The sequence below is a fragment of the Pinus tabuliformis genome, chromosome 8 (assembly GCF_031772625.1).
Source record: "Pinus tabuliformis cultivar Carrire ecotype Pingquan chromosome 8, CPIR1, whole genome shotgun sequence".
NCBI classification, from domain to species: Eukaryota; Viridiplantae; Streptophyta; class Pinopsida; order Pinales; family Pinaceae; genus Pinus; species Pinus tabuliformis.
This window is the reverse complement of record NC_142294.1, coordinates 1,703,690,449-1,703,698,715: the sequence shown is the minus strand read 5'-3', so window position 1 is coordinate 1,703,698,715 and position 8,267 is coordinate 1,703,690,449.

The following is an 8,267-nucleotide window of genomic DNA, read 5'->3' as shown; positions in this document are numbered from 1 at the left end:
CGCCTTTGGCTCCTTCTGCTTCTTTTCTTTCTTCTTCTTTTCCTTCTTCTTTTCTATGGGAGCCGCGCTTTTGGCGGCTTGACCTTTCGAAGAAGAAGGATCGGAGGAAGTCTCATAAGAAGTGGAAGGTTGGAGGGTAGCTCTAGACTGGTCTAACTGTTGACTCGACTGTTCAGGAACCGTGGTGGTCTGAACTAAAGCGGTTGAGAATAGCCAAACTGGCAGGCCAATCGTCAGTCCTGGAAGCGACAATGTGGCCATGTGGGGCGCACCAACTTCTCCCCAAGAGGAGAAAGGGCTAGGGGTCCCATCGCGTGGAATCCCTTGATTGGTGTGTTCCATGTTCTCAACCTGAAGATCAACGTAGGAATAAGGGGTGATTATGTTCCGTTTAGAATGAATTTTATATGACGACGCTTTTTAAGACACAACTTGCTTTTTCACTTTTTAAGAGTCGAGAAAAAGCTAAAGATGACTCTAGTCTCCTTCGATGTATTAACGAACCCGAAGTGACAAATGCTCGGATGGACTTTTTCAGTTATAGAGTTTGAAAAAGGCCAAAAGAAACTACTCTGGAGTTCTAGGCAAGGGTGTGCCAAACCTTTCGCGAAACCACAGAATATGTTTTACGGTACGAGTGGTCGATCTTTGTGAATGCTGTGTTCACTGCATCGCGATCAGTAGGGCGGCCGACATGGCTTCCTATGGATAAAGGCTTTGTTCCTATAGGGGTCCCCCAATATACGCGACGGTACGCGGGGGCACAAGTCCGTATTAGTGCTATCGTCCCTTAGGAGGAATCACCCACCTTCGTAGAGATCGACAGTCACTATGTTTAACGACGCCGGTTCATGTCTCTACCTAGACCTCTACTGTGTTTCGTTATGTTTCAAAGCGTTGTTAGATAAATTCAGTTCTTTTTAGGTTGATCTTGCTTAGCAGTTTCCCTTTATGGATCACCACGTGATGTATGATATAACTCCTAAATGCAGTCTAAGAATGATAAGCAAGCTTTTTCAATTCTTTCAACTTATGAAAACCTTAACTACTGAAGGAAAAGAAAGAGATCATCTTTTCAAACAGATCATAGAGCACACACTGATGCACTTTTCCTAAATCGACATGCAAGCTGTCAAAATGCACATGCACAATGCAAGTATTTCTTTTCTTCTTCCTTAATGTTTGGTGTATGACAAAAAGAAAGCTGTTGTACGATTTCGAATTCAATTTCAAGCGAAAGCAAACAAGTGTTTGTCCAATAATCAAAAGAACACCTTAAGATTCAGTCGTTTCAACACAAGAAATACTGAAATTCGAACCATATAATGAAAGAAAATGCTCAAGCAGCTATGAACAGTAATAAACTAACTCTTAGAATCACAACGACACTTTCTCACAGGTCTAGATTCAAGAGGTCATAGAAAGACTAGTTCACTTTCGCTATGGGAAACTGTGAATGATAGCAAGAAATAAAATAAGAACAATCATGGTTTCTTCATACAACTGAGGCGGAATGAAGGCAAAGAGAAGTGGTTTCAGCTAGGTATACAGGTTGACAACTGGCTGCAAAAACAATACTGAAAACTGGGCAACAGACAGTGGAGAATCCAAGTTGCACAAGGCAAAACTGGATCAGCGCAGGTGCTGCACTGTCAATCAGAGATGCAGCGCAGGTAGCCCCTTCGGGACCTGCGTTGTAGTGTAGGTAGCCTTTGTTGCAGCTGCACTGATGAGACAACTCTCGTCTCTCTCAGATTCCGGGTCACAGTTTGCTCAAAAATGAACGGTTTTTGGCCAAATCAGAGGCTGTTAGTTAAGTATACACTAGAGGATGATTAAAGGAAGATGAACACTATCACAAAGAGCTAAAAAGAGTCCTTGTGGATCAGCTCTTCAAATCATAAACATGCCCAGCACTGAGCTAGAGTATTTGCCCTCTACTTTGCATTCAAAGGACTCGAATGCAGTTCGATTCGGTACTCTTTTGTTTAAGAAATGAATAGCAAGAAACACAAGCTACCAACAAGACACGATCCCCAGCGGAGTCGCCAGTCTGTTGTGGGGGAAAGTATCCAACTCGGAATGACCCTAACCCACTCTAAGGGTGACAGTTCCTTAGCAACAACTGAAAGCAAAGCTACCTAAAGTTTCTTCTTTATGACATGCAAGAGATAAAAGGAAGAGATCCACTTACCGGTGTCTTGTGCAAATGGTCGATCCAATCTCCTTTGATTGCTGCTTGCTCCCAGCTCCAAGTCTTTTCACGGGCCCATCTACACGAGATCCTGCAAATAAGACAAGGAAAGGAAACTACAAGAAGCATGCATGCATAACTGATTCAAGGATTAGCATAAATCAAAGACGCAAGTAAGACAACACACCATTGAAACACATGTAAATAGAAGAACCTCAAATGCTTTATTAATATATGGAAGTAAGGTTCAGGCGGTGATACAACCATGAAAGGTCCAATCCAGAATCACCTTCCCGACGGAGAGAAATCTCTTCTTCACCTCCCTCAAGCAATCACCCAATACTCTCGACTGTAAACCAACAGCAATTCTTTGCACTAAATTCCGGCCTCCAAATCCCATGGGATGAGATCCTTATATAGAGTTTTGGAGTGAAGGTAAGTCATCTTGATGTCCGACTTGTTGTCCTCTTCAACTCCAGTTGTTCTTCAGTCCTTCACTTAGAGTTTCTGCCTTCCACTTGGAGTTTTAGAAGCTCTTAACTCATCATTAGGCGAATCTTATGATCAAGTGTCTTTTTGGAAGCTTCCTGGGCACTGGCACTTTGAGAAAAAGATTCCTCCACATGTCCAAGTACGCCCAACGCAGGTAGCCTTTGTTATACTTGCTATGCAACACAGGTAGCCTTTGTTGTACCTGCTATGCAGTGCAGATGCTTAGTGGAGCAGCTGCTTTGAACCAAAATTGACCTGTTTTTGAGTGTTTTTCAGTGGAGAACTGATTTGCAGTGCTGTGGTTTGCTGACCTTGTTCCTCTAAGGGTAAGAACAACATGTTTAGGGACTTTGGATCACTTAGATTATTGACATTTCATGCTCTATGCTGTAAGGCACAAAAATGTCTATAACATTTCAGTAAGAAACAAGCCTCCATTTCTTTATTGACTGTTGAAGCAAAGTATATTTCTACTGCTACCTGTTGTACATAGATTCTATGGATGAAGAAAACTTTGAAAGATATTTTGGTAGAGATTACTGATCCCATTCCAATAATGTGTGATAACACAATTTCCATCAACATCTCCAAAAATCTAGCCATGCATTCAAAGACTAAGCATATTCCTATGAAGTTCCATTTCGTGAGGGAATAGGTTGCAACCAATATTTTCATACTTAAATATGTGGCCACTAAAGAGCAACTGGAAGATAGGTTATGTTAGGTTAAGTCGGCGCTGTTGGGCATTTTAATTTGAATTGGAAAAATTGAATAGAGAAAGCCATTATGACAGTGAAAATTTCAGCACTTGAGCAGTAGTGGTCAAAAACGTTAAAGCTTAAAAAGAGAATGTAATTAAGTAAATTAAATAATAGGTCGTAAATAAAATAAAGAGCTTATAATTATTTTATTATTTAATAAATGAAATATATAACTTAATAAAATAATTGTATTCTTTTGCGGTTTTAATAGGTAAAATTTTGAATTAAATTATGATATATATATATATATATATATATATATATATATATATATATATATATATATATATATATATATATATATATCATAATTTAATTCAACATTTTACCTATTAAAACCACAAAAGAATACAATTCTTTTAACCATTTCCACTTTTTGAGGAATTTTGGAGGAGAAATATTCCTCATTTCAAGGAGAATGCTTCCTCGTCACTTTTTATAAGTACCGATTCGAATTTTCCTCTAGAGGCATGTATTTCTTAGTCTTATTGTTTAGAAAAGTTGTCATTTAGTAGCTCCACTTTCATTTCTAGTAGCAATGTACTTGGATTGATTCAAATAATGAAGTTTGGTTCCATTTTGATCTTCTAAAGGTTGGTTTCCTTCATAGGAATGTGAGTAACCTTGATCTTTCCCATCCTAGAAGCTCGAGATCCCTCTTTTACAATCTCTTTTTTTTCTTTGAATGTCTTTTTCACTTGCATCTCTTATTTCTACGTTTACTATTCATGCTTCCATTTTTGTAGGTTATATTGGTTAAATGATTGAAGTGATTTGTTTTGGAGGTTATTTACAAATTCAAAAGCATGATGCATCCTCAGAACATCTTTGAAAATTTATCTTCATCATTGAACTACTTAGATTGGTTTACTAGTTCACAAATCTAGAATTTCTGGAAGTCCCTTGTAGAAAAGTAGTATTAATTTTCTATTCTTATTTATAACATGTTAATGAGATTCATTTTATTTTATTCCACTTGTAGTGAGTCTTAAAAAAATTCAAATTAATAAAATAATTTACCCCATATAATTTTCACTTGATTAGGTTAGGCATTTGATAAGTTAACTAGCTCATCAATTCTTGAATTTCTAGATTTTACACTAGTAATTTTATGCTATTTTTTAGCACATTTTAACAAGGGTATTTTATGAGTGATTCCACTTGGAATGTAGTCCTAAGAAATCCTACTTGATTAAAAAAAATTGTCCCATCTAATTTTTCTCTGATTTATTTGGCATTCGACAAGTTATCTCAGCCTTGTGGCAATCTTGTCACTCTTGTAGTAGTCCTATAGCAGACCAATAACAGTTTGTTTTTGAGATTTGACTTGCCTAGATTCACTCCAAATTCATGGTATAAGTAGATTTATATCATATGAATGCATTGAGGCCACCTTGGTTGAGCTGAGGTTTGATTAGGCCACCGCTTATCTCTTATATCATTTAGTTCTTGAATGTTGATATCTGCAAATTAGTATAGATTCCTTTTGTACAATTTACTTTATGTAAAGCGTGATTTAATTTTTGCAAGATTACTCTAGGACTTTCCTTTCCTATAAAATAGAATAAATATCCTTTAAATTTCATTTCCTTTCTAGGAAGATATATTATATTTTCATAGTTTTGATCATGCTTTACATTCTCACAAAGAGAATATATTTCCTCATGCCATTTACTTTCCAGGTAGAATGGATTTTCTTATTGTTATTTACCTTTTGCAACATAGGATTACCAACTTGCTTATATATTTTTTCATTGGAATTTACTTGATTGCCTTCTTTCACTTGCATCAAAGGGAGTATGAATTGGAAGAGGGGGCTATGTATTGCACATACAATGGCGACCCCTCTTAAGTTTGTACGAACCTCGAGTTGATAATTAAAGTTTATAGCCTCAGGAGTTGCAACATTCTTGTTGCAATAATGGGGCTCATAAATTGTAGATGTTCATCATAGGTGCATAACCTCAGGGGTAGAATATGGTATAATTTTGATATCTTGATGAGTATGAGTTATTGCAACAATAGTTGATGAGTTCCTTTGAGCCTCATCCACATTCAGGTCCACAAGATCAACCTTCATTTTGGAGGTATATTGATCTCAGGAGGAGCTATGCATGGTATGAGATTAATATCAGTTATTTGAAATTTTCCTCAAAATGTTTCACTTAGTTAGTTGTAGTTTCCTTACACATGTTTTTTGAGTGAAAGAGTACTTTTTTCCAACCATATATATGATGATGTTTTCACTAACAAGTTGGTTTAAAAGATGGTACAACAATGCATAGAAGGATTTCATTGGAACATGATGCATAGAGATGACATAAGACATGTACTATCCATGTATGGGTTGTTATATGCTCATTATTATAGCCATGTACCTTTTATTGTTTCATTATTGTGTAATAGTTGAGAGTCCAGTAAATAGTATGTTGAGTCATCATGATGTTAGGCATGTCATAGAGGAGTTTCATGGAGTTATATTGCAGCCATATGTATGGGATAATGAATGTAAAAATCATGTCATGATATGTCATTGAGTCATTGGTCCATAGGAGACGATCATAGAAGACATGTATTTATAGATGTATCCATGTAAAATTCTCATTAATCCATGTACTTATATGTATGTACCTTTGGATAATATTGTCATGAGGTCATGTTATGGCCATATGATATTCATATATGATGTCTTAACATGTTACTACAACCATGTATTTTCATGATTATATGTCATATAGTCATGGTCATGTGGAGTCTTGTCCATATGGTGCTTCTATTTGTCGAAAGGAAACATTGTTCACAGTGGAAGGTGTCACTATAGCTTGGAGACGGCATGTGTTTTGGGGGTACATCTTATTTTCTCATGTTTATTTTAGCCATCCCTTGTTGGCATTATGATATGCTTGGAGGTGTCATGATGTGCCTCATGCTATGATTTGAATGTTGGTGGGGTTCTTGGCCTCATGATATAAGTATAGAATTTGTGATTGTCTATTGGTGTTGATTAGAGATATGCATGTATTTTCTGCTATGGAGTATGGGTTGATTTCCTCATGTATATGCACATATTATGCTATTTTTCATTGATGCTTGTATGGTTGTTTGTGCATATTGTTGTTGCTACTAGAGGTTGTTGGTTGGACATGTTGCTATTTATGATGATTGGCTCATATATTGTTTGTTCTTGATATGGACAGTATAATCATTGGTTGATATGCATCATATTTAAGCAATGTGGGTGTTAGATGCTTCAATGTCTGCACTTGTATTATTTTTCATTATCAGATGGACTTGACTCTTTTCCATCGATGTTAAAGGGGGAGTGATAGAGGATATTGGTCCAAAGTTTGTGTGGTTGACATCAATTCGAAAGGGGGAGATTGTTGGAATTATGATGTGCATGGTTCCAAATATTTTATGTTAACATTGGTTTGATGATGGCAGCTACCTCATGTTGGCATTGATTTAAAACCTATGCAACCTAGGTTTTGCATTGATGTCATTCTTTTAGTATGGTTATAATTGATTGAGTTGACATTGAGCTGATTGTGTTGGCATTGACGTCAACCTTATGATGTCACTCATGATGGTTAGATGGTGGCATTGGTGTGGTTGATGGCTCGTCATGTGCTAGTGGTGTTGATGGAGGTGTTTCCTTATGTTTCCTTGTGCTTCCTTTTTATGCATTGATTGGAGGAATTGGACATGCTACTACAGGTTTCTGATGAAGATCTACATGTGGAGATAATGGCTCAAGTGTCATTCATGTTTTTGATCTAGCACACTAGTTGAGTTGGCATACTAGCTCTTCATCTAGGTCTTCATGATTATGCTCATGGAGATGACTTGTTGCAGTGACGGTTTGGAATGACAATGATGATCATGGTTTCAAGATGCTACAATGTTTTACATATGTGTTGCAGCTTTTTCAGGTTCTTATGGAGTGTAGAGGACTTGTTGGCAGTCATGCCAAGCTGTGTTTGTTTCCCTTTAGGTCAACTTTGTTGTGACACTTGGGAGACATGTTTGATCCATTTGTAGAGGTGTTAAAGGTTATGATAGAGGTTTGGAGGCTTGAAAAAATGTTGGTGAAGGTGATATAATAGGTGGTAGAGGTTTTGAGATGAGTTTTTATGTTTATCAGTAGGCTCTACCCTAGTCGCACCCATGTAAGCTTGTGTAGGTGATTGAAAGGCTTTCAGTTGTAGGGAAGTATGCATATGCATGTGGTCGTTTGAGATCATCTAGTGATGTGCCTACGACTAAGGTTCAAAAGGAATTTTCTCCACATTCCTTGCACTCTTTTAGATTAATTCGACTTGGAAAATACTAGAAGGTTCTATACTAATTAAAAAAGGTTGAATTGGGTTGCAAGAGTCCTCCAATGGGTGTGAACACCCTAAATGCGAAAGTAACAATGATGATGCCTTGATTTCATCAACTTTGTGCACTCTTGATCCCAGTCCAAAAGTGCAATCCACCCTTCATGGTTTATATTCTTCATTTTGGAGCTGAGTAACTGTTGATGGTGTGTGTATGTGAGTTGGAGAAGGTTACATTGTGTGAGTATGATTTAGACCTAGTTGTGATCATAGATGCTTCAATATATGAGTGAAAATGGCTGCATAGTGAGAATATCTAAAGCATGTTATAAAATAGATCATATTTATAGCTGCTGGAGAAGAGATTGTGTTGATGGAACTATTTATGGATGTCAGTCTTGTTGCTGGTGATTATGGTATTCAAATTTTATGCATTGATTTGAGCCACTATTTTGCTAGTGTTGAGAGGACATTGTTGGTGGTGATTTTGACTACTAT